General features: G+C 42.2%; 1 long non-coding RNA gene across 2 annotated transcripts in view; it reads left to right on the plus strand.

Annotated features, from left to right (window-relative positions):
- Window positions 1-22438, plus strand: part of LOC121816805 (uncharacterized) — a 60405-nt gene that overhangs the window by 1761 nt on the left and 36206 nt on the right. The window contains exon 1 of one of the 2 annotated variants that reach the window (XR_006056513.2): window positions 21736-21908. The exons of the other annotated variant lie outside the window; for it this stretch is intronic. This is a non-coding gene — a long non-coding RNA (uncharacterized LOC121816805). Of the gene's footprint in view, window positions 1-21735; window positions 21909-22438 lie in introns of those variants that run through there. 2 annotated transcript variants of the gene reach the window in all.

The following is a 22438-nucleotide window of genomic DNA, read 5'->3' on the forward strand; positions in this document are numbered from 1 at the left end:
AATTAAATAAGCAGGTGATAATATACAGCCTGATGTACTCCTTTCCCAATTTGGAATTGGTCCATTATTCCATATCTGGTTGTAACTGTTGCTTCTTGACCTTTATACAGATTTCTCCTGAGATGGGTAAGGTGGTCTCATTTTCCCATTTCTTGAAGAATTTTCCACAGTTTGTTGTGATCCACACAGTCAAAGGCTTTGGCATAGTCAATAAAGCAGAAATAGATGTTTTTCTGGAACTCTCTTGCTTTTTCCATGATCCAGCAGATGATGGCAATTTGATCTCTCGTTCCTCTGCCTTGAACATCTGGAAACTCTAGGTTCACGTACTGTTGAAGCCTCCTTTGGAGAATTTTGAGAATTACTTTCCTCGTGTGTGAGATGAGTGCAATTGTGTGGTAGTTTGGACATTCATTGGCATTGCCTTTCTTTGGGATTGGAATGAAAACACCTTTTGCAGTCCTATGGCCACTGCTGTGTTTTCCAAATTTGCTGGCATATTGAATGCAGCACTTTCACAGCATCATCTTTTAGGATTTGAAATACCTCAGCTGGAATTCCATCATTTCCACTAGCTTTGTTCACAGTGATGCTTCCTAAGACTCACTTGACTTTGTACTCCAGGATACCTGGCTCTAGGGGAGCGATCATACCATCATGGTTATCTGGGTCATGAAGATCTTTTTTGTATAGTTCTGTGTATTCTTGCCACTTCTTCTTAATATCTTTTGCTTCTGTCAAGTCCATATAAAGATTCCTTGGTCTATTCTGTACTCAGACCCCTAACTACAGGTGTATGTTTCACAGTTACATGCAGGGAATTTTATTCTAGGCCAGCTTCCTGCTGCCCCCAACCAAGTTCTTGTACTTTTTCCCAACTCTGTTCCCCATATTTTTCCCTGTCAGTTTCTGCACTGGCTTAAGTGAATAAGTATTATTTTTTAAAATTCCCTTTCCCATTCACTTTTCATGGGCCCTAGGGATATTTGTTGTTTTTGTTGTATTTGTGGTATACTGAGAAAGATGTTGTATATGTTTGCAGTTCAGTTTAGTTCAGTCGCTCAGTCATGTCCGACCCTTTGTGACCCCATGGACTGCAGCATTCCAGTCTTCCCTGTCCATCACCAGCTCCTAGAGCTTGCTCAGACTCGTGTGCATTGAGTTGGTGATGGCATCCAACCATCTCATCCTCTGTCGTCCCCTTCTCCTCCTGCCTTCAGATTTGGAAAACATAGATGAGCAGATTTAAGCTATTTGCATAAGGCTGAAAAGTGGAACCCTAACTACAGCTCCACCCATTATCATCATTTTGGAAATCAAAGCCCCAGAAATTGATGTATGTCTTGAGTCTCTGTGCTGGGTCCTACCCAATCTAGACTCTGAATCCTTTTCCTCCTTAAACTTTATACCTATTAAGCTAGCTTCCAGTTATCTAAGAAGTCATGGTTCTGTACTTTTCTCAGAGCCTTTTTATAGGCTACTGACTATGATTTTACAATCTTGGTGAAACATAAGCAACATTCAAAGCTCTTAGCAATGAGTCTTGTTATGCAGGGAGACAGGAGGAGGAACTCTTTGGCTTATAGTTGGTCTACAGAAAACAGTTTCGAATTTACTATTACTACTGACATAATTGCATAATTATATAAGAAGACAAGTTGATCATGACCATTAAGATGTATGATTCTGAGCCCCGTTTTCCTACCAGTAGTGGCCAGAGTGGCCTCTTTGGTTCCGTTTTGTCTATTTTAACCATGGAACCACATAGCAATTTTGTTTTTCAATATATTTGAGTACTTACTGTGCTCTTGGCACTAGAGTCACCCAAATACTTATGATACACCCTTGCCTTTAAAGGAAAGCAGACTTGACTTTTTCTATGTGCTGATTTTAGGGGATTTAGAAAATGGGAGTTGCTGCGGGTAGTTCTTATTGTTCATGTTGGAGGTAGTATTGTTTTTAGAAATCTAATAGCTCTTTCACTGTGACCCATGATTATAATAATGCTCACATTTGCATAATACTTTGCAATGATTTTTCATATTTAATTTCATTTGGTCTTCACAACAATTCTGTGAGGTAGGTTGCCAGAGTATCATTACCATTAATTTACAGATGAAGAAACTGAAGCAAGGAGAGGTCAATAGCTAGCAAGTGGTGGAACCAAGTCTCAAACTCTGATCTTGTGACTGCTTATTCAGAAGTCTTATTGCCAGTCTGCCTCCTTCAGAAAAGAATGAGGAACAGCACAGTGAACCCACTGAGGGCAGAGAGCTTATCTTGGTTCCCCCAGGCTCCTCCCTGCTCTAGCCCCTACCACATTGTCTGGTACACATTAGGCAACAATAATGCAGGTTTATTGAGTGAGATTGGCAGGAGAAGAAGGGGTGACAGAGGATGAGATGATTGGATGGCCTCACCAACTCCATGGACATGAGTTTGAGCAAACTTCAGGAGATGGTGAAGGACAGGGAAGCCTGGCGTCCATGGGGTTGCAGAGTTGGACATGAGTTAGCAACTGAACAACAACAATTGAGGATCAAGAACTTTGATGAGAGAATAAAGAGATAGCCACCTTCTCACTTTTATATCACAGATGGTAAATATTCTGATGACAATCTATTCAGCTTTGTTCTGGCCCACTAATTTGTACTGAATTGCCCATAAGTATTTGTTTGTATGAAACATTCATCGCACAGCTGTCTAGGGCATTCTGGGGTAGTTGGGAGCCTGAAAATAATGCTGCCAACTTTGCAGAACTGTCCACTCACATCATAGCCTATCTTATCTTCAGTCCTGTGACAACTTTGAGGACTCCGTTAAAGAATTTGGACTTCATGACTGCTCCAGAGCCCAGCCAAGTAAACAATTTTAATAATCTCCCTGTGAATGTCATAAAGGCAGGGATTGTCAGCACTGTCTTTTCACAAATACCACTATAGGGGTAAACCAGGTACTTGCCTGAAAGTTCAGAGTCAGGAAATGCTACTCTTGTTGCCATCTTCCGAAATCTTCAGCAGAGGAAATCTATTTTAAGCTAAAATGGGCATTTTGTCCCATCTGAAACCACAATCGTTCAACTTCAGGAAAACTGGTTAACTTCATGTAGGTGACATCTGATAGTTTTTCCTTTTGTCTGAAATGAATTTTAATTTTCTGTAAGGCACAACGTGGAAATCCTTCAGTGGGTGTCCACTGATCTGAGCTATCCAACTAGTATTCAGAGAGTATAAAATCTATTTCATATGAGTCTGTGTTCCCATTCTGCCTCATCAGCAAGGAAGAAAGGGAACAATTATTTGGTGATAATTACTCTGACGGCAGTAATCTCTGGCAGCTGCTAGAGAAGAGACATAATTGCCTCCTACCACCCCCTAACTGTTTAGAATAGAGCTCTGAAAGCTTGATAAGAGGAGCTGAAGATGTGTGAACAACCTCAAAATAACTTTCTATTCACTTCCATCACCCAGGCTTTAATTAAACACAATTCATACCTCTTCAGAGGCTTGAGATGATGTATGTTAGAGGACTTCATAAAGGGGAAGGGCCATACAAATGGTAGAGGTTACTATACATTGTGTATTTCCTCTTATCCAAGTCAGGGGCCTTTCAGGGCTGTTGCTCTAAAAGCCTGCTTTTTCTTCCAGTGGGGATGAGACAGAATTGCAGAAGAATTAAATTTTATTCTTAAAATTTGGGGAGAAGATTTTAAAGTGGAAGATATGTGAGTGCAGATAGAAGATAAAATAAGTACCACTGAGAGGGATTTCTTTTTTATGCCTTCAACTTCTTTTCCCCATGTAAATGAACTTTCTAGTTTTTAGTCTTTTACCATTTTTCTGTGACATTTAGCTCTCCCTCACTGCAGGATTTTGAAGTAGAACCCTGCTAATGCACTATCGTAATTTTTCTAGCAGTTCTCAAAAATGACAAAATGGGGGCAAAGAAGGAGGCAGTTGGAGGCACGCTGTTGGTGACACAGATTGAGTTGGTCTGCTTTCAACGTTATAAATAAATATGCCTATTTTTATCTGTTGCACACAAGCTTTGGGTACATTTTTAAAAATCTGATAAAAATGTTCCGGTATAGACATTCTTCTGCTCAGTCTAAACTGCTTCATCAAACACTCTAATCATAAGTTGTCAGAAATTTTCAGAAAGTCAAAGGGACTTAAGAACACATTTGAATTTATTCAATAAAAGCCAGAGGCCAGTTAGGACAATTTTTGTTGTTGACCCCTTTCTACTTTTTTTCATCCCTACCCCAAGCCTGAAACTCCACACATTCTACTGGTCCTGATTCCTACAGAAGTTGTAACATGTCCCTTCCATTGCTGTCCTCCTCTTTCATCCTATGATTCCATTTCACTGATGTTGCTCAGTCTTTTAATGTATTTTCTGGAACATCAATTTTATGATATGGTTGATGGTTGAGGGTTAAGTGAGTGTGGCTGTAAATAACAAGTTTACCTCATGAGCCTGTGAACCATAGAACATTCTTGTAGGCTTCTTGAAAGAGACATGTGGATCCATGGGTATATTGGCGTGTAGGCTGACTGTTCCTGCCTCAAGAGTCTACCTCTAAATTAGGACTGTTGATTTATCAAAGTAGGAATGTGTCAGGGTGTCTCTGAAAAAAGTGTCATTCTCCTGTCCCGCTGAGTAATGCCTCAAAAAAGCACTATCTCTTATAGTTGTTTTATAGCTGTGACAGAATGAATCTGCCTTCCTCTGACTATCCCTCAGAAGATAACCTCTGGGATAATTCCTTACGTTTCTGATGTTCTGAAACAAATAGATCTAGAACAAATATTAGTTGGTGGCCTATGGTCTTCTCCCATCTCATTCCACATGTCACTCGGAGTCATTTCTCTGTCTCTTCTCTGTAAAGGATGAGTGAGTGACTTACAAATAATTTTTCTTTATCCCCCCTAAAATGACTCCAATTTCCAATGAGTGTGTGTCTGTCAGAGGGTGGGAGGTGAAGGAAGGGTTCTGTATGTGTTCACCTGATTAGAAGCTTTCTGAACAATGTCCTTTTGGGTTTTTATGGAGGCTGCATTTCATAGGTGTGGTTGATTTCACCATTAGCCATTAATTTTATTAATTTATTAGCCATTGGTTGAACTCTATCCCCCTCTCCCCTCCCTGGAGGTCCAGGAGGGTAGAGCTGAAAGTTTCAACCCTCTAATCACTTGATTGATCCGCTTGGCAGCCAACCCCCATCCTTAGGTGAGGTCCTTACTGAGTCACCACAGTAACACAACAAAAGACTGGATTATAGCTCTCATCACTTAGGAGATTCCAAGGGTTTTAGGACTTCAGTGCTGGGAACAGTTGAAGAAGGTCAAATATATATTTATTATATATCATAATATCACCCCGCAAAGATAGAATCTGTATCCATGTGTGAGAACTGGTTAGTAGAATCAACTTCTACAGTTCAAAGTTTAAATAGAAGAAAGGTTATCCCCATGACTTAAAAGAAAAACATGCCGAATTTTCCTTTTCCTTCCTTAGTCTCAGAAGCAGTGGGAATAGACTCCAGATTGTAGATTTCTGGAAAAAGGACTCTTCAGCCCTTCCTCTTCCATTTACTCCCAAGCTCCCTCTGCCTCCTTCCCCAAGCCCTTCAGAGGCCAGAGAAGCCCCAGAGGGGGTGCTGGGAAGGTGGGGGATGGAATTTGCTAAATCTCTAGGAAGCCTGTAGAGTTTGTGGTCTGTGATAAGTGGGAGGGGTAGTTGGGGAGTGAGGGAAGATCCATGCTGTTATTCCCACAGCTTGTGGATTAGGAGGATGGTCCCGTCAGATTGGAGGACTGTGGTGGGCAGGGAGGTTTTGAGTTGAGACTTGTGAGTGGGCTTGGAGAAAGGGCATGTGGGGGTCCAATATGGAGTGAAGTTGGAGCCCTTGACACAAGGCAGCCACTGTGCTGGTGCTCCCCACACTACCTGATAGAGTCCTTATTACAACAGTTTCGTGAAACTGGTCCTCATGGCTCCATTTTCTAGGGAGGAATCCACAGCTGAGAGAGGTAAAGCAAAATGCTTGGGCCACAGAACTAGTAAGTAGCAGAGCCCGTATTTGAACCCAGGTCTGTGTTACTGTAAATCCCTTGAAATCCTGCTCAGGAAAGCAGGGCTTTATAGGAAATAGTAAGACGTTTTGTAATTTAAGGCAGGTGAATGAGGTGTCAGACAGGCTAAGCTCCAGATGCCAAAACTGGTTCTGTTTATAGTTTACATTTTTCCCCCCCGTTTCTTCTACTTTTTTTAAATTTTACTTTACAATACTGTATTGGTTTTGCCATACATCAACATGACTCTGCCTCGGGTATACACGTGTTCACCATCCTGAACCCCCCTCCCACCTCCCTCCCCATACCATCTCTCTGGGTCATCACAGTGCACCAGCCCCAAGCATCCTGTATCATGCATCGAACCTAGACTGGCGATTCATTTCTTATATGATGTTATACATGTTTCAATGCCATTCTCCCAAATCATCCCACCCTCTCCCTCTCCCACAGAGTCCAAAAGACTGTTCTATATATCTGTGTCTCTTCTGATGTCTCACATACAGGGTCATCGTTACCATCTTTCTAAATTCCATATATATATGCTAGTATACTGTATTGGTGTTTTTTTTTCTGGCGTACTTCACTCTATATAATCGGCTCCAGTTTCATCCACCTCATTAGAACTGATTCAAATGTATTCTTTTTAATGGCTGAGTAATACTCCATTGTGTATATGTACCACAGCTTTCTTATCGATTCATCTGCTGATGGACATCTAGGTTGTTTCCATGTCCTGGCTATTATAAACAGTGCTGCGATGAACATTGGGGTACACGTGTCTCTTTCAATTCTGGTTTCCTCAGTGTGTATGCCCAGCAGTGGGATTGCTGGGTCATAAAACAGTTCTATTTGCAGTTTTTTAAGGAATCTCCACACTGTTCTCCATAGTGGCTGTACTAGTTTGCATTCCCACTAACAGTGTAAGAGGGTTCCCTTTTCTCCACACCCTCTCCAGCATTTATTGCTTGTAGACTTTTGGATCGCAGCCATTATGACTGGTGTGAAATGGTACCTCATTGTGGTTTTGATTTGCATTTCTCTGATAATGAGTGATGTTGAGTGTCTTTTCATGTGTTTGTTAGCCATTTGTATGTCTTCTTTGGAGAAATGTCTGTTTAGTTCTTTGGCCCATTTTTTGATTGGCTCATTTATTTTTCTGGAATTGAGCTGCAGAAGTTGCTTGTCTATTTTTGAGATTAGTTGTTTGTCAGTTGCTTCATTTGCTACTATTTTCTCCCATTCAGAAGGCTGTCTTTTCACCTTGCTTATAGTTTCCTTTGTTGTGCAGAAGCTTTTAATTTTAATTGGATCCCATTTGTTTATTTTTACTTTTATTTCCAGTATTCTGGGAGGTGGGTTATAGAGGATCCTGCTGTGATTTATGTCGGAGAGTGTTTTGCCTATGTTCTCCTCTAGGAGTTTTATAGTTTCTGGTCTTATGTTTAGATCTCTAATCCATTTTGAGTTTATTTTTGTGAATGGTGTTAGAAAGTGATCTAGTTTCATTCTTTTACAAGTGGTTGACCAGTTTTCCCAGCACCACTTGTTAAAGAGATTGTCTTTAATCCATTGTATATTCTTGCCTCCTTTGTCAAAGATAAGGTGTCCATAGGTGTGTGTATTTATCTCTGGGCTTTCTATTTTTTCTATTGATCTATATTTCTGTCTTTGTGCCAGTACCATACTGTCTTGATGACTGTGGTTTTGTAGTAGAACCTGAAGTCAGGCAGGTTGATTCCTCCAGTTCCATTCTTCTTTCTCAGGATTGCTTTGGCTATTCGAGGTTTTTTGTATTTCCATACAAACTGTGAAATTATTTGTTCTAGCTCTGTGAAAATACCGCTGGTAGCTTGATAGGGATTGCATTGAATCTGTAGATTGCTTTGGGTAGTATACTCATTTTCACTATATTGATTCTTCCAATCCATGAACACGGTATGTCCTCTTTGATTAGTGTCCTCTTTGATTTCTTTCACCAGTGTTTTATAGTTTTCTATATATAGGTCTTTAGTTTCTTTAGGTAGATATATTCCAAAGTATTTTATTCTTTTTGTTGCAATGGTGAATAGAATTGTTTCCTTAATTTCTTTTTCTACTTTCTCATTATTAGTGTACAGGAATGCAAGAGATGTCAGTGTGTTGATTTTATATCCTGCAACTTTACTATACTCATTGATTAGCTCTAGTAATTTTCTGGTGGAGTCTTTAGGGTTTTCTATGTAGAGGATCATGTCATCTGCAAACAGTGAGAGTTTTACTTTGTCTTTTCCAATTTGGATTCCTTTTATTTCTTTTTCTGCTCTTATTGCTGTGGCCAAAACTTCCAGAACTATGTTGAATAGTAGCGGTGAAAGTGGGCACCCTTGTCTTGTTCCTGACTTTAGGGGAAATGCTTTCAATTTTTCACCATTGAGGATAATGTTTGCTGTGGGTTTGTCACATATAGCTTTTATTATGTTGACGCATGTTCCTTCTATTCCTGCTTTCTGGAGAGTTTTGATCATAAATGGATGTTGAATTTTGTCAAAGGCTTTCTCTGCATCTATTGAGATAACCATATGGCTTTTATTTTTCAATTTGTTAATGTGGTGAATTACATTGATTGATTTGCAGATATTGAAGAATCCTTGCATCCCTGGGATAAAGCCCACTTGGTCACGGTGTATGATCTTTTTAATGTGTTGTTGGATTCTGATTGCTAGAATTTTGTTAAGGATTTTTGCATCTATGTTCATCAGTGATATTGGCCTGTAGTTTTCTTTTTTTATGGCATCTTTGTCAGGTTTTGGTATTAGGGTGATGGTGGCCTCATAGAATGAGTTTGGAAGTTTACCTTCCTCTGAAATTTTCTGGAAGAGTTTGAGTAGGATAGGTGTTAGCTCTTCTCTAAATTTTTGGTAGAATTCAGCTGTGAAGCTGTCTGGACCTGGGCTTTTGTTTGCTGGAAGATTTCTGATTACAGTTTCAATTTCCATGCTTGTGATGGGTCTGTTAAGATTTTCTATTCCTGGTTCAGTTTTGGAAAGTTGTGCTTTTCTAAGAATTTGTCCATTTCTTCCATGTTGTCCATTTTATTGGCGTATAATTGCTGACAGTAGTCTCTTATGATCCTTTGTGTTTCCGTGTTGTCTGTTGTGATCTCTCCATTTTCATTTCTAATTTTATTGATTTGATTTTTCTCCCTTTGTTTCTTGATGAGTCTGGCTAATGGTTTGTCAATTTTACTTATCCTTTCACAGAATCAGCTTTCTTGGCTTTGTTGATTTTTGCTATGGTCTCTTTTGTTTCTTTTGCATTTATTTCTGCCCTAATTTTTAAGATTTCTTTCCTTCTACTAACCCTGGGGTTCTCCATTTCTTCCTTTTCTAGCTGCTTTAGGTGTAGAGTTAGGTTATTTATTTGACTTTTTTCTTGTTTCTTGAAGTATGCCTGTATTGCTATGAACTTTCCCCTTAGCACTGCTTTTACTGTGTTCCACAGGTTTTGGATTGTTGTGTTTTCATTTTCATTCGTTTCTATGCATATTTTGATTTCTTTTTGATTTCTTCTGTGATTTGTTGGTTATTCAGAAGTGTGTTGTTCAGCCTCCATATGTTGGATGTTTTAATAGTTTTTCTCCTGTAATTGAGATCTAATCTTACTGCATTATGGTCAGAAAAGATGCTTGGAATGATTTCAATTTTTTTTTAATTTATCAAGTTTAGATTTATGGCCCAGGATGTGATCTATCCTGGAGAATGTTCCGTGAGCACTTGAGAAAAAGGTGAAATTCATTGTTTTGGGGTGAAATGTCCTATAGATATCAATTAGGTCTAACTGGTCTATTGTATCACTTAAAGTTAGTGTTTCTTTGTTAATTTTCTGTTTAGTTGATCTGTCCATAGGTGTGAGTGGGGTATTAAAGTCTCCACTATTATTGTGTTATTGTTAATTTTCTCTTTCATACTTGTTAGCATTTGTCTTACATATTGTGGGGCTCCTATGTTGGGTGCATATATATTTATAATTGTTATATCTTCTTCTTGGATTGATCCTTTGATCATTATGTAGTGTCCTTCTCTCTTTGCACAGCCTTTGTTTTAAAGTCTATTTTATTGGATATGAGTATGGCTACTCCTGCTTTCTTTTGGTCTCTATTTGTGTGGAATATCTTTTTCTAGCCCTTCACTTTCAGTCTGTATGTGTCCCTTGTTTTGAGGTAGGTCTCTTGTAGACAACATATATAGGGGTCTTGTTTTTGTATCCATTCAGCCAGTCTTTGTCTTTTGGTTGGGGCATTCAACCCATTTACATTTAAGGTAATTATTGATAAGTATGATCCTGTTGCCATTTACTTTATTGTTTTGGATTCTGGTTTATACACCCTTTTTGTGTTTCCTGTCTAGAGAATATCCTTTAGCATTTGTTGGAGAGCTGCTTTGGTGGTGCTGAATTCTCTCAGCCTTTGCTTGTCTGTAAAGCTTTGATTTCTCCTTCATATTTGAATGAGATCCTTGCTGGGTACAGTAATTTGGGCTATAGGTTATTTTCTTTCATCACTTTAGGTATGTCTTGCCATTCCCTCCTGGCCTGAAGAGTTTTTATTGAAAGATCAGCTGTTATCATTATGGGAATCCCCTTGTGTGTCATTTGTTGTTTTTCCCTTGCTGCTTTCAATATTTGTTCTTTGTGTTTGATCTTTGTTAATTTGATTAATGTGTCTTGGGGTGTTTCACCTTGGGTTTATCCTGTTTGGGACTCTCTGGGTTTCTTGGACTTGGGTGATTATCTCCTTCCCCATTTTAGGGAAGTTTTCAACTATTATCTCCTCAAGTATTTTCTCATGGTCTTTCTTTTTGTCTTCTTCTTCTGGGACTCCTATGATTCGAATGTTGGAGCATTTCATATTGTCCTGGAGGTCTCTGAGATTGTCCTCATTTCTTTTAATTCGCTTTTCTGATTTTCTCTCTGATTCATTTATTTCTACCATTCTATCTTCTATTTCACTAATCCTATCTTCTGCCTCTGTTATTCTACTATTTGTTGCCTCCAGAGTGTTTTTGGTCTCATTTATTGCGTTATTCATTATATATTGACTCTTTTTTATTTCATCTAGGTCCTTGTTAAACCTTTCTTGCATCTTCTCAATCCTTGTCTCCAAGCTATTTATCTGTGATTCTATTTTTATTTCAAGATTTTGGATCATTTTCACTATCATTATTTGGAATTCTTTATCAGGTAGATCCCCTATCTCTTCCTCTTTGGTTTGGTTTGGTGGGCATTTATCCTGTTCCTTTACCTGCAGGATATTCCTCTGTCTCTTCATCTTGTTTATATTGCTGCGTTTGGGGTGGACTTTCTGTATTCTAGCAGTTTGTGGAGTTCTCTTTATTGTGGAGTTTCCCACTGTGGGTGGGGTTGTATCAGTGGCTTGTCAAGGTTTCTTGGTTAGGGAAGCTTGTGTCAGTGTTCTGGTTGGTGGAGCTGGATTTCTTCTCTCTGGAGTGGAATGAAGTGTCCAGTAATGAGTTATGAGATGGCAATGGTTTTGGAGTAACTTTGGGCAGCCTGTATATTGAAGCTCAGGGCTGTGTTTCTGTGTTGCTGGAGAATTTGCGCGGTATGTCTTGCTCTGGAACTTGTTGGCCCTTGGGTGGTGCTTGGTTTCAGTGTATGTATGGAGGCGTTTGATGAGCTCCTATTGATTAATGTTCCTTGGAGTCAGGAGTTCTCTGATGTTCTCAGGATTTGGACTTAAGCCTCCAGCTTCTGGTTTTCAGTCTTATTTTTACAGTAGTCTCAAGACTTCTTCTATATCGCACCATTGATAAAACATCTAGGTTAAAGATGAAAAGTTTCTCCACATTGAGGGACACCCAGAGAGGTTCACAGAGTTACATGGAGAAGAGAAGAGGGCGGAGGGAGTTAGAGGCAATCCGAATGAGATGAGGTAGAATCAAAAGAGGAGAGAGCAAGCTAGCCAGTAATCACTTCCTTATGTGTGCTCTACAGTCTGGACCGCTCAGAGATGTTCATGGAGTTATACAGAGAAGAGAAGAGGGAGAAAGGAGACAGAGGTGGCCAGGAGGATAAAAGGGGGGAATGAAAAGGAGAGAGACAGACCCAGCCAGTAATCATTTCCCTAAGTGTTCTCCACCATCTGGAACACACAGAGATTCACAGAGTTGGGTAGAGGAGAGAAGGGGGAGGGAGGAGACAGAGGCGACCTGGTGGAGAAAAAGGAGAGTCCAAAGGAGGAGAGAGCAGTAAAGCCAGTAATCTTGCTCTCAAGTAAAAATGGGTACTGAAGATTGGGTTTTTGAAGGTACAAAATTGATAACAAATACCAAAAAGCAAAGATTAAAAATCTAGAGTAGAGGTTGGATTTTCAAAAATACAATATTAAAGAAAAGAAGAAGAGAAAAAAAATCACAAGAATTATTTTAAAAAAATATATATGAAGTTTGCTTTAAAAACAGGGTCTTTTTTTGAAAAGTAATAGTAGTTTATAAAAATGAAAATTAAAGGAGTAATAGAGGACTTAAAATTTTTTTTAAAGTTTTAAAAAAAAGAAGAAAAAGAAAAGAAGAAAAAAAAAAGAATGATGGTAAAAATAGTAAAGATATATCTGGGACTTTCTCTAGTGGTGTTGTGGGCAGTGTGGGGTCAGTTCATTTTCAGATAGTTCCTTGGTCCGGCTTATATTTCTCAAGATCTATAGGCCCCTTCCTATGTAGTCGGTACTAACGACAGGGTTTTAATCTATTGTACTTGTCACTTCCAAGGTGGTTCCCTCTGTTTTAGCTTCTTCTGTTTGCCGGTCTCTTCAGTGACTGATTTCTGCCCTGACACAAGGGGGGTGGTGGTGGACACTTTTTTTAGGCTCACTTGTTCAGTCGTGCTGTGGGGAGGGAGGGACGCTGCAAACAAATAATACTGGCGTGTGCTCGCAGTGTCTCAGCCACACTGGGCCTGCCCCTGCTCATGGCGCACCCAGCTCAGGCTCTAGGTTGCTCCGCCAGGAACCGTCTGAGGCCAGCCCGGGGCTGCATGCACCTCCCAGGTCTAAGCTGCTCAGGCCCAGGCACTCAGGTAGTCCCCAGAGGTGCAGACTTGGTTGGGCCTGCGTTTTGTGCCCTTCCCAGGTCTGAGTAGCTCAGATCGCCTCTCCAGTCCCTGCTGCTCAGCTTTCTGGGTGTACAACTGGCACACCTTCTCAGGCGGATAATGACTGTCCAGAACCCCAAGAAGCCTTAGTTAGCAAAGAAGCCTGTTTGCAGTTTGGTAGTTAATGTCTCTCTGGGGCTGCTATTGCCCCCTTCCGGCCCTGGCTGCCTGTCACTGGAGGGGGATGGTCTGCAGCTGGCTAATTCTGTTCCGTCCTTTGTTCTGTGCGCGGTCCTGGCGGTGTCTTATGTTAGAGCTTTTTGCATGGTAGCTATCCCACAGTCTGGTTTTCTAGCCCAAGTTAGTTTGCTCTGGTTATCCTTGGGGCCTTCAGGCCCGATCTTTAAAAATCAATGCAGCCCGCGCCTCCCTGCCCAGTCCCCGCTTGCTAGTGGCGGATGCAGGTGTCTGCGCTGCTTCTCCGCTGGGGGTGTTATCATTGGGCTCGTAATCTGTGGGGTTTAATTATTTATTTATTTTTCCTCCGTGTTATGTTGCCCTCTGTGCTTCCAAGGCTCGCCACAGACTCGGCAGTGAGAGTGTTTCCTGGTGTTTGGAAACTTCTCTCTTTTTAAGACCCCCTTCCCGGGACGGAGCTCCCTCCCTACCTCTTTTGTCTCTTTTTTTGTCTTTTATATTTTTTCCTACCTCTTTTCGAAGGCAATGAGCTGCTTTTCTGGGTGCCTGATGTCCTCTGCCAGCATTCAGAAGTTGTTTTGTGGAATCTACTCAGCGTTGAAATGTTCTTTTGATGAATTTGTGAGGGAGAAAGTGGTCTCCCCGTCCTTTTCCTCTGCCATCTTAGGACCGCCCCCTATAGTTTACATTTTAAAAAAAATGTACATTTACATTTTTTAATATCTTACTTAACACATCTTACTTAACAATATCTTACTTAACACATCTACTGGTGGTTGAGAGACCCTAGTTTTTGCAGAAAACGGATGAAGTCCCTTTTTCGAATTCCCTTTGCTCTCTGCAGAGCTGGATTTCTAAGTGTCACGTGGTCTGCAGCTAGCTACAATAGTACCTTTTGGCAGAGAGTGATGTGCATGGCACATCCCTCAGTGCCAGGGGCCAGGGCCTCCCACAGGATGTTTTAAAGAAGATTATAGAAGGCAGCTCAGTTTCTCTGTGGCCAAACCACAAAATGTTAAGGTTTCCTTAAAGTCCCGAAATCCCAAAGGGTATAGGCAATCCCTGTGAAAGAATGCTGAGCTCTGTAAAATGCTAAAGGGAGGAACCAGATCCCCTTGAGGTATAGACACCATTTATCTAGTGAGGGAATTTGGGTGGTAACTGAATTCCTTAAACGTTCATTACTTGGAATTGAAGCTTGCAGGTGTGGAAGTTATCTATGTTAGTATCACTCAGACTTTCCTGTGCAAATGAATCACCTGGGGATCTCCTTTCACTGCAGATTCTGTTTTCCTGGGTCTGAGGTGGGGCCTGAGAGCCTCCATTTCCCAGACCTCTCAGGTGATGCTGGCACTGCTGGTCCATGGACTACACTTGGAACAGCAAGTATTATGCTTCCCTGCACCATCCACATTTCTCTTCTCTGTTGTTCAGTTGCTAAGTTGTGTTCAATGCTTTGTGACCACATGGACTGCAACATGCCAGGATCCTCTGTCTTCCATTATCTCCCAGTTTTCTCAAATTTTTGTCCCTTGATTTGATGATGCCATACAGCCATCTCATTCTCTGTTGCCCCCTTCTCAGTTTTTTCCAGCATCAGGATATTTTCCAATGAGTTTGTTCTTTGCATCAGGTAGCCAAAGTACTAGAGCTTCAGCATCAGTCCTTCCAATGAGTATTCAGAGTTGATTTTCTTTAGGATTGACTTCTTTGATCTCCTTGCTGTCCAAGGGACTCTCAAGAGTCTTCTCCAACACAATTCAAAAACATCAATTCTTCGGTGCTCAGCCTTCTTTATGGTCCAACTTGCACATCCATACATGACTACATGACTTCCAGTAGTCATGGTAATATGGACCTTTACCAGAAAAGTGATCTCTCTGCTTTTTAATATGCTATCTAGGTTTGTTATAACTTTCCTTCCAAGGAGCAAGCATCTTTTAATTTCATGGCTGCAGTCACTGTCTGCAGTGATTTTTGAGCCCAAGAAAACAAAATCTGTCACTGCTTCCACTTTTCCCCATCTATTTGCCGTGAAGTGATGGGACTTGATGCCATGATCTTAGGCTCAATCAAGATTCACTTACTTTGTGATAACTTTCTTGAGGGAGTCAGGACAGACAGCAAAAAGGAAATTTGCAGAATCTTCTGAGTAGATCTCAAGGAATCTGTGTTGCAGCATGGTATGGATGTCAAGAGGTGTTGTGAGAGCCACAATAAAATGTGGCAGTGGTTTGTAGTAAAATAAGCTTCAAAAGTGTTGGGTTGAAAAGTTCAATAGATTTCATTATCTCATGACTTCTCAGAGCCTATAATTGGCTATTGTGCCTTGTGACTTTCACAGGGGAACTTTCCTCAAATTCATTTGCCCAAAGAATACTATTTTGGGGACCACATTAAGAGCAGAATATTCACCAAGACTGGCTGTTTCAGACATTGCCATAGGTGACCACACAAGAGGAGAAACTCTTGCCTAACTTACTGTGTAAACATGGAATTGCTCTTTTTCTCCATAGGCTAAGAGAAACTAAAATAAACTTTCAAAATAGCCCTGTGGCCCAACTCGGAGCATTGTTCTTGGTAGAGAGCTTGAGCTTGATTCCACACCATCCTAGGAATTCTGAGCTTCCCATTTGCTTTTTATAGCTTTTCTGCTTAAATGAATAAGTTGGTTTCTGCTGCTTGCGCCTTATAATCCTGACAGACAAAGGTGATGAGTGGAAACTCACCACTCAGCTTCAGATAGCCCCAGAAAGCATTTTCAATCTGAATTCAGATTTAATCTGAAATCTGAATGTGAATTAAATTCACATTTAATCTGAATTCTAGGGTGGACTTTTGGGTTTATGGTTTATGAAGGAAGGTTTGTGTGGGCTCAGGGTCAAGGTCAAAGATGCCCTGGGAGCCCTGGTGAGCTGGTTAGGTGACAGGAGAGGTAAAGAAATGAATATTACTGAGTGGGCACTTACAAAGTGCCAGCTAGATGCTTTTATCAATGTTTTTCTTAACATAACCTTGTGAAATAGATATTGTTATGTTCATTTTGCAGAAGGGGAAGCTGAGATATGGGGAGTATAATTAATTGTCAAAATAGTAAGTATTCAAGCTGGTGTTCCAGTCAAGTGCTGTCTGACTCTGCTTATCACTACATCAGGATGTTTGGTCCACAGTTATTGACAGAGCACTTTCCATGTGGCAAATATGGTGATAATCCTAGGTTATACCTGCCTTCATGGAGATTAAAATCTGCTACAGGAGATTCACACCAATGTAACTGCAAACTAGGAAGGATTAAAATTCAAAGGAATTAAAATGAGAGTAGGTAGTAGGAAAGCCCAGGGGCTTCCCTGGTAGCCCAGCTGTAAAGAATCTGCCTGCCAATGCAGGAGACATGAGTTCAATCCCTGGATTCGGAAGATCCCCAGGAGAGGGAAATGGCAACCTACTCCAGTATTCTTGCCTGGGAAATCCCATGGACAGAGGAGCCTGGTGGGTTGCAAAAGAGTTAGACACAACTTAGTGACTAAACAACAACAATAGGGAAGTCTGGCCTCAATATATATGTGTGAAGGGGAAAGTTTTCCCTGAAGAGGTGCCCTTTGAGTGGGGTTTCAAGGACTGGGTAGGAGGTAACTAGGTTGAACGGAAAGAGGGATAAAGGCTTTCCTGAATGGGAGAAGTACAAGACAGACACATCCCATGCTTGTTAGAACCCTGAGATTTCCTGCAGTATAGCACACTGCTTTTGTGGATTCAGTGATCATCTGCTCTATTAAAGATGGATACAGGAGAACAATGAAAGAAATAGAGTCAGTTTCAAGGCTGGTATAGAAGACAGAAGAAAAACCTTATTCTTGGTACAAATGGTCCTGGAACCACCAGTTTGCATAAGACCTGCCTTATTCTATCATGGGAAATAAGTATCCTGCTGATTTCTGAATGGTGAATGAAAAATAGGGATGAACACACAATGCCCACCCCTCTTCATGGCCACCACAGTGCTCAGGTTTTGGCTGGCTGCCGCAGGGAGGCAGGAACCACAGTGAGGGGAGAGAAGGTGCCACAAAGTCTGGGGAGACCTGTCACCCATTTCTGCATGGACTTAGGATAGAGTCAGATGAATTGAGCTGCTGGATTCCATTTCTCTGGACACTGCCACTTTCCATTTCTCATCTGGGAAATGCTCCTTGCCAAGGACGTGTTACAGAATGATACTGGAAATGTTATTCTTATTTTACTTACAAAAATCTGAAGTTCAATGATATTTTTTAAAAGCTAAAATCTTCAATCTCTGTCTACGAAAATCATGTGACAGATAAGGCTCAGCTTCAAAGTCACCTCCTTCAGGAACCCTTCCTTGATCATGTCAAACAGCAGTTATGTCTTACCCCTTGGACCTCCCAGTACTCTGAGGGCACTGTTCTTGGGGCACATACCAATCATGTCTGTGTCATATGGTGGTTATTTAGGTCCATATCTTCCCAGCCCATTCCAAGTCTGAGTAGAGGAACTATGTATCACATGGCATTGTAATAGCCAAAGTGCTTTGCGCATGGGAGATGCTCTCTGAAAAATCTGTGAGCAGAATGGAAACTAAAATTCGATTTTCAGTAAAAGCTCACTCTTATTTTTTCACCCATTCAAGTACCTATTAAAGTACAGAGTACATTTTGGAGAGAGTTAAAAATAGAATAAAAGAGATAGGGCTTGGTATATATGCCCTGGTTTACTGCACTGAATAATTAAGGAAAGGAGCCTCTCCCATAAATCTTTCAATAAGCCACTGAAGAAAAACGTGAAATAGAAAATCTGGATTCAAGTCCTGGTCCTGCTATGTGCCTGCTCTATGAGCTCAGGCAAGTCACTTGACCTCTCTGAACTTGGATTTTCTTATTTGTAACATGTGGGAAGTGCTATATCTAACTTGTGGGATTTCAGAGAGAACTCAAGAAATAGCACAGAGGTGCCTTACCCCCTCTTCCTCCAGGGTACTTCCTGTGGTGGATGCTAACAGAACGGGGTGAGGTGGAGGACCCTGGCATCCTGTCTCCATTCTCTTTCTGCAGCCGGGAGAGAGCATGTAAGCTGGTTGTGCCCCTTGTACACTTGGACTTGGAGGCTGCTGCCATATCTCTGCTTCTGTGCAAGTGTGTCTTGAACTTATTATGTCCATTGGTGAATTAACAGGCAGGACAATTGTCCATTTCCTAGTCACTTTCACAGAAGTCAGTTGGTGTCATAAATGATTATAACTCATTTGTCCTCTTGAAGTGGGTCCTCATGTGCAATGAAGACACTAATCCTCTCATAAAGGACTGCACCTACTTGTGAGGAGGAATTTTCTGTGGAAAAAAAAATTCTGTGAAAAAAAACACACACATGGGTCTGGGGTACGTGACGGGGTTTGTTGGTAAGGGCAGTAGCCAGACCCACATGTGTTGGGGTACGAGCTCTGTAGTTAGCAGCTGTGGCTGCAGCTTGGGAAACTGCTCACTTCACTTGGGTTTGGAAAAAAGCATCTTGCACAGTCATTCCGAAGAGGAGCCTCCAGGGGACACTCCCCCAGGGTATTCAGCTCCAAGCCTGGATCCAAGCTTCCCCCTCCATCCCTGGTGTCTGCGATTCAGAGAAACCTAGACATGCCAGGAAGAGCTTGTCTGTGGGGAGCGTGAGTTAGGGTCTTAATCTATGAGGCTAGCCAGAAATCCAAAATAGTGGAGGGGGCAGATTCCAGGCAATTGTCTTTTTTGTTTGTTTTTTTAATGCCGAGCTTTGAGAATAGTTTCAGCTTAGGATGAGGATTGGGTAAGTTCTTGGTTTCAGAGAAGATACTTTTAGGTATGTGGGGGAAAAAAATAGGAGAAATCAAGATGCAAAGTTTGCCTTCCATTGGTCGGGGTCTGCTGGGCTGTGGTGTTAAGGGGGTTTAGGCAGCCACTGTTGTTTCTGTTGCTCTGGCAACCAGAAGAGAAATACACTACGCCCAGCGCAGGTGCTCTGGGGTTGAGTGGGCCTGTTTCCTCCCAACAGCCCTGGCCGGCCTGGAAACAGTGACCTCGGAACTCCTCCAGGATGGCTAGCTGAAAGTTTTGGGGTGTGGAGACCAACATGTGGAAACTCTGAATTTGGGAGGCTTTGCCTACGGGGGCTGCCAGCCATGCCCCAATGGTGCCCTCCCTGTCAGCATGGGAAAGCTGGATCCGGGGTTTGGAAGGGTCAATAGGATTGCCTGCCTTTCCCTGCTTGGCTTTCCTGCCTCTGGCAGCTGCAGCCCCAGCAGTTGCATCCTGCATCCCGTTGAGGAAGCTCAGTGCAGGGTCAGACCCAGGTCTTGCAGCTCCACCCTGGAGCTCTGCTGAAAAGCTGAACAGTAGGGAAGGTGTCAGGCCCCCTCGCTATGATGCCTGCTCTTGCTGAGCTTTTGGATCCTCACAGAGTCACTCTATTGTGCACACCCCTGGGGCTGTCCCTTGTAAGGGGCTCGGGGTGACAGCCTCTAGGGTCAGACACAAGTTCTATAGGGGTGGAAATAGTCAAACCTACTGCGAAGACTTGTGAGGAGGAAGTCTCTGTGAAAAGTATGTAAGGTCACACCTGGCACTTAGCAGGTACTCAATAAATGGGACTTCTGCTCCTTGCCCAAGTGCCAGAATTTAAGGTGAATTTATACCTCTCTGAACCTGACCAGGTGCTGCAGTGGTAAAGAATCCTCCTGCCAGTGGGGGAGACGCCAGAGATGCAGGGTTGATCCCTGGGTCGGGAAGGTCCCCCGGAGTAGGAAACGACACCTACTCCAGTATTCTTGCCTGGAAAATTCTGTGGACAGATGAGCCTGGCAGGCTACAGTTCATGGGGTTGCAAAGAGCTGGACATGGCTGAGCATGCACAGCTTAGTCCTATGCCTCTCTGAACTCACTGCTGGGACCATCCCTTTACCAGAAGTTTCAAGACTTAGAGCATTCAGCCAACCCAGTCCATCAGCAAATCCTGCAACTTTCTCTATTCATATCTAGAAACTTCCTCCTCTTGCCACCTCCGCTGTTACCACCTGTCCCAGCACCACTGTCTCTTGCCTGGATTATTGCAGTTGCAGTCGTGAGACATAGAGGTTATTGGAACAGGCAGGAAGATGGAAGGGAAGTAATTGAAATAATTTCCTCCAACAAGCCCCATATGGGAATGGAAATTAGTATCTGCCCATAAGGAGGTGAAATAGAGGCACCTACTGGGGGAAGGGAAATGTCTCCCATCAGGACACTCTCACGTGGTCTGGCAGCTTCCAGTGAGGTGCCAGTTTCCCCTGTGACTCTCTGGATCCTTTCCTCTCCTTCGTAGTTTGCATTAAGACCTGCTGTAGCAATAAGAGTAAAAATTCACTTTACGTGAGAAACTATGAGGCCAAAACCCTGCCAATGCCGGCGAACTCTAATCTTCTCAAACTGAATAGACTCAGAGTTGCATCTGGAGTTGTGTGTGCTTGGCAAACATAAGGTGGAAACCCCTCTGAAAAACATCTGACAGGAATTGTCTCTTCATGACATGTGAAAAGAAGCTCCCACCCAATTATTAAGAGGCTGCCGAAGAGGAAAGAAAAAGTTTGTGCAGCTAACACAACACGCGGCTTGCCAAAATCATCCTGCCCTAATTCTCCTGTCAGCAGAGTCGCTTTTCCGAAGAGCAAGTAACTCGTGATTGGGCTGCTTGATTCTTCTGGCCGCTTCTGCTGTGCACGCTCCCACCCTACCCAGGACCCCCTGCCTGGACCTCACCCGCCTGTCCGTGTTTTCACTGGTGGGATATTCTTTGGGGCTTGAAACCTCAGAAATTCCGTTGAGAGCACAATGATCCAGGCTCAGGATGTGAATGGCCACGAATGTCATACTGCTTATCGCACTCTGTGCAACACCCAGCAGCTGCTGTCGTTTAACGAGGCAGCGGCACATGATTCTGAGAACAGTCCTATGTGTGCTTTGTTTGTGCATTTTTCAGCTGATTTAAGAGCAAGAAAGAAACAAAACCGATCTGATGCCTTTACTCCAGAGATTGTCCACATCCTTCCTAGGGCAGGAAGAGCAGGTGACTGGGACACTGAACATTTGGCAAGCTGGTGGCTTTCCTGCATTGGCATGCTTCGCCGGGGTTTTCATGAAAAGACAATGACCTTTACAGAAAACAACGACCTTTGCAGAGATCTCTAAACCCTGGCAACTCATCAGCAAGTTCAGTTCCAAAAGCGTTCTTCTTGCCTTTCCCAACAGACTTGAACAACTAGAAAGAAAGGAAGGAACTTGAAAAAATCACCCAAGTTTTTGGCAAACCTTAGGCGCTCTTTTCCCCCACCCTATAATTAAGGCAGAAGTAAACAGTAAGAGAATATAAAATTGCAGCTTGCTCTGGTAATAGGTGCCCAGGTGGAGCTGCTGCTTGTACAGACCTGTGCCTTGAGACAAAAGGGCAGCCTCCCTGGGGAGCACTCCAATGGGTCCCTAGATCTGATATATCAAGATTAAGACATGAAAACTTGGAGCAGAGTGACAAGAAAGGGTGAGTCACCTGGGTATCATTTGAAAAAAAAATTGTTTTTCCTTCTCTGGACCCCTTCTTGTTTTAGGAGGTCATTTCCTGAATGGTACTGCCTCATCTCAAAGAGCCTGCAGGGTCCAAGGAACCCAAAGTACTTCCTGTTGAGCAAAGTGTGTATGAGGACTTTCCATCAGGCTGGCTTGGTCTGTGTGCTGCCTCTGGCCACTCACCAGCTGAGTGACCCCAATGAAATGCTTTCTTTCTCTAAGCTTCCATTTTCTCAGCTCTAGAATGAGAATCATGTTTACCTTGTAGAGTGCCTGTGAGGCTAAAATGAAGGAGTATGAAGTGCCTTCCACATAAGAACCACCTAACCACCGACGTTGCACGTGTCAATAGTTCATTTCTTCTTATTGTTAAGTAGGACTCTCTTGTGGCTCTACGGCAATTTGTTCATCCATTCAGCTGTTGTTTTGACATTTGCATTCCTCCCTGTTTTTGGCTATTATAGATAAAGCTGCTACTATTTGTGTATAAGTCTTGTACAATTA

Source organism: Ovis aries, chromosome 16 (genome assembly GCF_016772045.2).
Source record: "Ovis aries strain OAR_USU_Benz2616 breed Rambouillet chromosome 16, ARS-UI_Ramb_v3.0, whole genome shotgun sequence".
In the NCBI taxonomy this organism is placed as follows: Eukaryota; Metazoa; Chordata; class Mammalia; order Artiodactyla; family Bovidae; genus Ovis; species Ovis aries.